This window comes from Magallana gigas, chromosome 10 (genome assembly GCF_963853765.1).
Source record: "Magallana gigas chromosome 10, xbMagGiga1.1, whole genome shotgun sequence".
Lineage (NCBI taxonomy): Eukaryota > Metazoa > Mollusca > Bivalvia > Ostreida > Ostreidae > Magallana > Magallana gigas.
The window spans coordinates 9,814,674-9,823,911 of record NC_088862.1 but is presented as its reverse complement, the minus strand read 5'-3'; positions in this window follow the sequence as shown (position 1 = coordinate 9,823,911).

Sequence of the window (9,238 nt, the reverse complement as noted above, 5' to 3'; positions counted from 1 at the left end):
ATAGATTTTATTTTGATTGAAATGTGGATGAAAATATGTTGCTTTGAACTTACATTCTATACAGATATAAACGGAAAGCATAATTATGATTCTCACACTTTGTTCAACCAGTTAACCAACTTTTTTCCAAACCATTTCAAATTATGTCATTTTATCTTCTTTGCATAAAAATCGTGTAAATATCTTTCTGAAACCACATTGACCGGTTTATTACTGAGCCGCAGCGAAAGATGATAACTTCATGTTCACAATATCACTGGCTTATGCACTTTGTCTTAAAGCATATTCATTACACGATGCTCAAAATGACTGGACAAAAGAGCATACGATGCATTTTAAATTAGGACCTAAATAAAAGGTAGGTCCTTACTCGGCATTGGACCTGTAGATATATACAGTGAGTTCTGTGATATCTAGGGAAATGGTCAAATGTTCGTAGGTTGGTTGCTAAATTTAGAATAGTCTGCAAACACCTCAAGGATGCTGCTTGACCTGTAATCGCCAATGTCGCCTTCAAATTGATACGATCAATAGTAACATTGTAAAAAGCCACCCAATCTTACAGAAAGACCGCCGAAATACAGTGAGGCTGTTGGCATGAATAAGAAACTTGTCGTTAGCACGTATTCCCTGTATCTTTAAAAATCTAAAGTTTAGAAATGTAAAAGCTAGGTCGATACCTAATTTGCTTGGCGATGAACAAAAGAAAGTGCGTTTTCAAAATGCAAAGAAAGTATTAACATTGTATTTTGTATTACTGAAAGATTACGAACCGTGATAATGGATTTGTATGTTATTTTTATCAACAATAAAGACCCAGTCATCCATATACCTAAGGGCAAAAAAGTCAAAGGTTACTTCTATTAACAAGTTGTTATTTAAAAGACTGAACAAATAATACAAAAGTCATTCCTCCCCCCCCCCCAAAAAAAAAGATAAATATCGGATATAATGTAACTTATAGACATCGCGCAGCACGCGCAACTGCCCGGCACATTTTGGAACACATGAATAGCCTGTATGCATGAGACAAAATAAACCCGAGATTGAGATAGCTCCTCGGCATCAGAATTTAGAAGAATTGGACCACATAAACAAAAGAAATAACCTTCCATAAAGGTTTTTGTATTCAATTGTGTGATATCTATGAGGAACTGTTATAAGTGCGAATGGGGAACGCACGATGCATGAATGCTGTTATTTTTATATGACAGGGTACCTTTACCTTCTTCATCTTTTTTTAAAGAAAATGCTTTAAATAAGATTTGATTGAGTTTTAAAAAATTCTCTGTAATTTTTTCCTCTTTGCTTAACTTTTATTTATAGTCAAAATAATTGAAATTAGGAACAATGTAAACCAAACACTTGGCTGGAGCGTTAGATATTTTGATTGGTATTATTATACTTAATTTTCACAAAACGTGTTTTTTGATAATCTGTATTCGCGGATGTGAATAACTTTTTTGATCACAGGAAACTCACAAAGCGTAAGATCCACCAGGAAGACCTACGCAAAATAGTTTAATAACAAAAAAAAAACAAAAAACAGACAGTAATAGATTTTAGCCAGGTCAAAAGTTTTTTTAAAGGAGCATGGTCACGGTTCTGGTCAAATTCTATTTTTGTGTTTTAATTATTTACCATGCTTAATGAATGCATTTCAAATGATCAAATAAAATTTGAGTCAGTCGTGGAGTTATAAGCAAGATACAGTGCTCACAATTCTTTGTCGTGTAAACAAGGCACGTGCCCTGTGTTTGTTTACATAGGTTTAATGTACCCGTAAAAAATCTGTTTCAAGCTGATTTGTCTATCTTATTCATTCTAGACATAAATTTACAGTTCATAACGTTTAACACATTCATTCTAAGCATAAATCTAGAATTTTCACATCAATATTCAAAATGAAAAAAGCTTTGTTTACATAGTAAGGAATTGTAAGCTCTGTAACTCGCTTATACATGTAACTCAGCGAGTGACACTCAAATGTTAGTTGCCTATTAAAAATGCCTTACGAAAGCAATGTAAACACTGAAAACGGAGAAATGATTTTTGACCAAAATCATGGCCATGCCCTTTTGAGCACACATCATGTTTTTTTTTATTGTGACTTCTGTTCGGTATATTAATAACCCTTGTTATTTTAATTTCATAATTTGTTTTCTAAATTTCATCCGTGTATCAAGCTTAATATAGACATATTTCAGGTCAAAATATATGTACTACGTTGTGTGGTTTCATATATTCTTATTCTTCAATTGAAAGGCAAAGAAGATTGTATGTGAATATCACTTCCTACTTCTACACGTAACAGACACTGGACAATAATGAAACTACTAACACGTCTCAAGATCAAACAGAATTATATCTTAAAATTGATGAAAGAGATTCATGCTAGGTTTGTGGTGTCATGAGATGAATACAACTATTCAAATAACTCGATAACGGATTATGTGCAACAAAGTTTTATTTATCTTGAACTGAATCGCAGAAAATAACGACCCGCATCATCGCTAGCCAAAAGTTTCTGATCCGCACTGCTTCTCACAAACCCTTGGTATATCGTGCTATCAAAAGCCGGGATTTTTTCGTCACGTGATCTCCTATTCTGTTTTTAAATAAGTCGGATATCATCATTATTTTAACGTCCTTTGAAATTGGGTGTGAAGAGAGGACACGACGAAGCTCGGGTATTTAAATACGCTTTTCTCTGTCTTTAAGAGGATACAAGAGAGAGACTTAAGAGACTTAACCATAATGAGATAAGATCGGGAAACAGGAAGAAGAGCCTGTTTCTGGTAATATATTTTCGTCACAGGTCATGCGATTTGATTAAGAGCCCCCTCTTGTTTTCGACAATCACTTCCAAGCGGAGGTGTACACTTCATTCTAATGTAGAATATATATAACGGTTTAAGCATTGTCCGTTAAACGTAGTTATACGATATACACATCCTTCCCTAAATTTGCGTAGGCGCAATCTCTGGAAAGGACAGTACGGAAACTGACTGAAGGGAAGAGGTCATTTTGGGCGTTAATAACGTAATTTATTCATGCTTCCTTCATGTTATCATCGCATTACTTTTTATCAAAGCAATTAATGACGAATATCGGTAAGAAAAATTGACACGGGGCATGGTATATTAGCTCGCTCAAAATAAAATGATATTAAACTGTTGACCACATGAAATCATTGTACGTGAATGAACGGTTATAATAGTCTCCTGGTCTAAAGTTGACGTTTGATGATTAAGATATTTGTTTTCAGATATGAATGTCAAATGTCGATGTACTCAAATATTAATTCACACTGTTTGGTGGAACATTGGTCAATATGGGCACAGGGTGCATGACTATTTTATGTTACGCGGAATATTGAAATATCAGTAGTACTTTATATTATTACCAAGTTATTAAAGATTAATAATTCCTACAAAGTGAGGAGTAAATATCATCAATAGGATTTTATTCATCATTTATGCATTTATTTTTACATTTTAAATACTTAAATCTCCATATAATCGAATGATGTTATCCTCTCTCTTTTTCAGAATTTAAAGTAACAGTGCATGCACGGATTCAGAAATGTTTTTTTCGAAAGGGGGGAGGGGGTGGGAAAAGGGGGTTCCCGATGGTTATTTAAGTTTGCCAGAAGGTCTGAGGCATATTTTTGGTAATTGTAAAATGTAAATTTATATTAAAGTTAATTCAAAGAAATTTAAATTTTGCAGGGGGGGGGGGGGGTCTGGATCCTTCTTACCCCTACCCCCCCCCTCTCCCCTAGATCCGCGCATGCAGTAGATGTTTGAATACAATGTCACTGTTACTTCCTCATTACAAATTGTTCCTTGTTGGCCTTTGTAATTGACTCATCTGCATGGAGCATGATGGTGTTAAAAGTGGAAAACTCTTCACCCAGGGAGAGAGTTAAATTAATCATTTAAGTGCTTATCCTTTCTAGTAGAAAATCTACAGCTGTTACTATCCCACAAATATTATATATGTGTCTAATATGTAGCTATGAGTATCTTTTATTAACCATCATCAAATAATTTTCTTCTATATATTTAATTTATTCCTTCGATACATGTGTTGCCCCATCTTTGGACAATCAGAGAACGTTACGATAACAGATTTTTAATGCCAAATGACAAAGTTATAAACCTCTAAACTACAAAGGCTACTGAAGGGACATAACTTTTGTAAAGTGTGGATTGGTCCACTGAATTAAATATTTATATATCCCGAACATATACTAGCACATTTTTTTTTATGTGGAAACAATGAAATTAAAAACAGCACTGATATTTAACACATGCTTTTTACATTTCAAACGCATTTTGAAGCATTAGGGAGGCAATTTAAAAATGCAATCCAAGTTAGGCATCTTTGTAACCGCATGTATGTCGCCGACAAGAATGACGGTTTGTTTTTAGCATCTGCTGTTCATGAATCGCACTCTAAAAGGAAAACATCGCTATCGCTTTGTTACTCTAAACCCCATTTTCTCTATAAAAAATACTCTGGAGTTTCCGTTAAAACAGTGTACGTGCCTTGCATGCATGTATGATATAAAAATAAATCTTTACGGTTAAAAAAAAAAAGCAGGACAGAGTCGCAGTGTTATGTTATTTATTACTTTGATTATCCTCATACTTATTTTTAATTTAATTTTTTTTTTATTTCCGATGTCAAAAGTATAAGAGATAAGATACTATATTTTAAAGCTTCATTTTTTCCACACAGTTAAAAAAGAATTGCTGAGCTCAAATCGATAAACATTTATTTCAATTTTTTTTACTGTTCTTATTAGTCTTTTACAAGCCCACAATTTATTTTTAAATTTTAGGTATTTAAACAGTTTAAGTTGTAATTCAGTGGTGTATGAATAAAATTCAAGCACAAAATGAGTTCCTACTTTCATAAAGATAAGTACTTAAGATTGTAAAAAAAAATGTTGTTGTGGTTTTTAAAATAATCGTACACACATTATGACAAATAAGGATGTGTAATGTTAACGTTGTAAATGTTGAATTCGACGGGCTGAAATACAAAACCTAGAATATACAAAATACATCACTAACATTGAAAATTCTAGGTCCAAAATTGCAACACAGCGAAGTAATATAACGAAGTCGTCAACATTATAAATGTTTCATCATTCAATTTTTTTTTTAATTACATGTATAAAGAATACGCGATACGGCCTAATAGCCTTTTTTAAACAAGGGAAATTAAAAATGTGTGAATTTTCCCACGTGGTACCTAATTAAGGATCCTCGACACCCCATGACTTCTACTTTTTTATTAAAGTATGTCTCAACATGGCGATTTTAAAGCATTTTAGGCATCCCCAAGATTTGGTATCTAACTCCGAGGCGCAATTGGGGAAGCTTCAGTCTACCAACCCGCAGGTCCCGAGTTCGAATACAGCAGGGACTTCTATTTTCATCATTTAAAAAGATGATTTTTCCCATGAAATTGAAATTTTTTTTCGTTATTTTCAAGTCGAACACATGCTAAAAACCCATATCTTTACGTAATTTACCAGGATGGTCTTGTATGCAGCACTTTTCCCAGGTGCGTTAATTAAGGACCCTCAATTCGAGTTGCTTGCCACTGTAATGAAATGTGTTAAAGAAAATGGGACAATACAATGCACTTTTGAACGACCCGACCTCCCCGTTACTCACGCTTGAATCAACTTTTTCCTTTTAAATCTCCCTCGAAGTAAAAATCATCGGAAGTCATTAAATATACACATTTTCTATTAATCTCAACATTTGTTTACAATTTGTTTACGTAACCACTCGTTATTAATTTAATCGGGCTCAGTTCTTTAACTTAGCTTTTGTCTGTGAACCCGACCCGATTTAAATGTTCGTAAGGAGATTAAATACACATGCATGAATTTAACGCTGCATGGTCATAATTAATATGTGCAGTTAGGTGGCATCCAAAACATCGGATAAATGTTGTGACGTTTCTTCTTTTCTTTTTTCGGCAGAGCTAATAAGAAGATTATATTTTCTTTGGGAAGGAGATTATTCGTACACAATATATAATTATTCCGTAGAACAATTCAACATTCTATGGAGTGCAGTGATTATAAAAAAACGATGCAATTTAACATAGTGATATTACCTGCATCCTATACATAATGAATGGTGTTGTGATAATTGGAGTGTAAGAATTACATATCAATATGTCTGAATTACACAGTGATAGAAGAGAAAATAATGGGGCGGATCAAAGAATAGAGTCGGGGTCGGTGGACACGCCCCGCGCCCGGGCTAGATCAGTGATGACCACCAAGCTGTATGGAGGACGGCCATCTAGTGCTTTTTCTAACAGAGTCACTAGTGCCAGGAAAAAGAAAGGTCTTTCTAGTTTTTCTTTTTTATCGTTTTTCGTCGTCTCTATCTCCAACATTCCTTTGCTTTTACTCTCTCTCTCTCTCACTCTTTCTCTCTCTCTCACTCTCTCTCTCTCTCTCTCTCTCGTTCTCGTCAACTTTTTACTTTTTTTCTCCCATTCTGTATTATGTTTAATCAATATGATGTGATGTTTTTCTAGTTTCTCTTTTTTCTATGTCTGTCAATTTTTGTGTTTCAGCATATCTCTCTCTCTCTCTCTCTCTCTCTCTCTCTCTCTCTCTCTCTCTCTCTCTCTCTCTCTCTCTCTCTTCAGTGGCCCTAAACACTCCGCAATAACGTACACATTATACAGTCCCTTTTTTATCAGTACACCTGACCTGTTCCTTCTCAGTCCACAATTTGTACCGACATTTAGGCACTGTCAATCCGGGGTTGCTGATAAATTTTAAACCAGTGGGTCCTCACTACACAAAGAACGGGCACTAGATACAATTCAATGGAACCACCACCACAGGTGTAGCTTTGAATTACCGTTATCTTGTATTGTTGGGCATTGTGTATTGATGTTAGTATTTCGTGATAAGTTATACGGCTCCAACACTAAGATTGCGGTATGGTTTGAATTGAACATATTTTATTGCAATTTTTTAAATGGGATTCAGCACAAGTTCTGATAATTTACAATTAATTCGCCTTCTCCCAGCGTGTATTAATACAAATTATACGTTACACAATTTGTACAGAATTCATGTAGTTACACCATTTACATCGTAAAGAAAGAAATATAGAATAAAAGAGTAGCGTTTCTTGCATCGGGGAATTAAACAAACAACAGCATTATTTTACTGCACACAAGGATTAAAATTCCATAAAAATGGATTTTGAAAACACAAGCAGGTGCCAATTTAAGTACTGATTTTGATTAAGACGCAATAAATATATAAGCTGTAAAATTTAAATAGATTTTGCATAATCTTAACGTTTACCTCACTGGGTCATCGTAACTACTTATTTATTCTATTATTTCTATTGTATATCCCAGTTGTCGTTGTTATGCCTACTTGTAATGTATTTTGTTTTTAACCTAATCAAAGGAATTTTGTTGTTTTATTACAAATTAATTATTTTCGTCTATTTTGTATGTGTATTAAGATTTGAAAGTGATCTATTGAACTGCCGATCAATAGACTGCGATTCATTTGACCGGCAACGTATTTTAGAAAAAGTAAAATTGCTACAAGATTAAAAGATAACTTAATTATGGTTTTTTTACTATTGTTCTTAAAATTTATTTTCATGGTATGGAAACCTTCAGTAATTTATAATAATATTTCAAACACAACATACTAAAAACGGAATCTATCTATCTATCTATCTATCTATCCATCCATCCATCCATCCATCCATCCATCCATCCATCCATCTATCTATCTATCTATCTATCTATCTATCTATCTATCTATCTATCTATCTATCTATCTATCTATCTATCTATCTATCTATCTATCTACATGTATCTTTCTTGTTATCAATCCTACATTTTGAATTGCTTACTCAACTGCACACATTAATGTAATAGATAGTCCATACTATGTTCAATTTTAGCAATTAAAAAAAGGGGCGTACAGAGCTGCAAAAAGAACCTTTTTTATTTGCTACAATCATATTTCTCTGAGATCTCGATTGAAAAATTTAATTAAAATGAATTTTGGATTTGAATTTGAATTTGAAAAGAAAATGACTTGCAATTGAATTTTTATTTCAACATTTACGAGGGGTTTTTTTCGTTCCAGAAGACGTCTTGGTTCTCAGTCATCAGAGCCTTATGACGTTTGCTTCTTTCGTGAACCAACAGTTGATAGAGCTAATCGCCGTCAAACTAGGAGTCCATAGATCCACCATCAATAAAATAAAGACAAATGTGATTGATGAAGTGAGCAAACTAAATGAACCAATCGTCTTGCAGAATTTCAAGATGCTGTGGTCCTGGCGCGGTCCGAAGTCAACCTCCAGAATGGTAGAGCAATTGTTGAACGTTTTACGCGGAATAAACCGGTGGGAACTTGCTGCGGTTGTAAGCACTGCACATAAAGAACAAAGGAGAATGCGCATGACCGATTTTATGTGATTTCCGGTTCCGATTGGAACGCTTGCTTGAAGAATATGAAAGAAGAAAAATGCGCATTACCGATTTTATGTAATTTGTAATTTCCGAATCCTATTGGAATGCTTAATTTAATATATGAGGAACATATTTCTGTCGCAGTTTCATGAACTATGGAAGTAATAGGAAAAGTGTGCATAATTTTTACTAATGCGCATGAAATAACATTAATTAACACCAACATGTTAATGATTGAACCTATGTAATTATCAAAAGCGACTCTGTGACCTATTTTTATTGTTTTTCATTGTTCATATATATATGTTGTAAAATTTGTTTAAAATAATGACGAAGAATTACTGTATATTGCAAGGGAAATAATTTTTCATACAAGTATAATTATAGTAAACGGTTCCTTATAATCAAGCTTTAGTTAATATCGGGCTGTGTATACATGTACAGATAGGCTTTAAACGTGTTAACTTGTACTGTTTATGCGTTTTCAATTCATGGTAGTTTTTTAATCATAACGATTAAAACATACAGCTGCATAAGTTTCAGTCAACATTCTTTGCATGCAAATAAAACATATTTTTCAAAACACTTTGTAAGTTGGTTTTTTAAAGATGTTAAACAAATAAGGAAACCGCAGGTTTTTTTAATTGTAGTTTTATATAATAATTGTTTGGCATTTTGATATTTATATTCATATGCTAAATGTATTTTGACATACAGCTGCATTAGATTCATTCGAAAT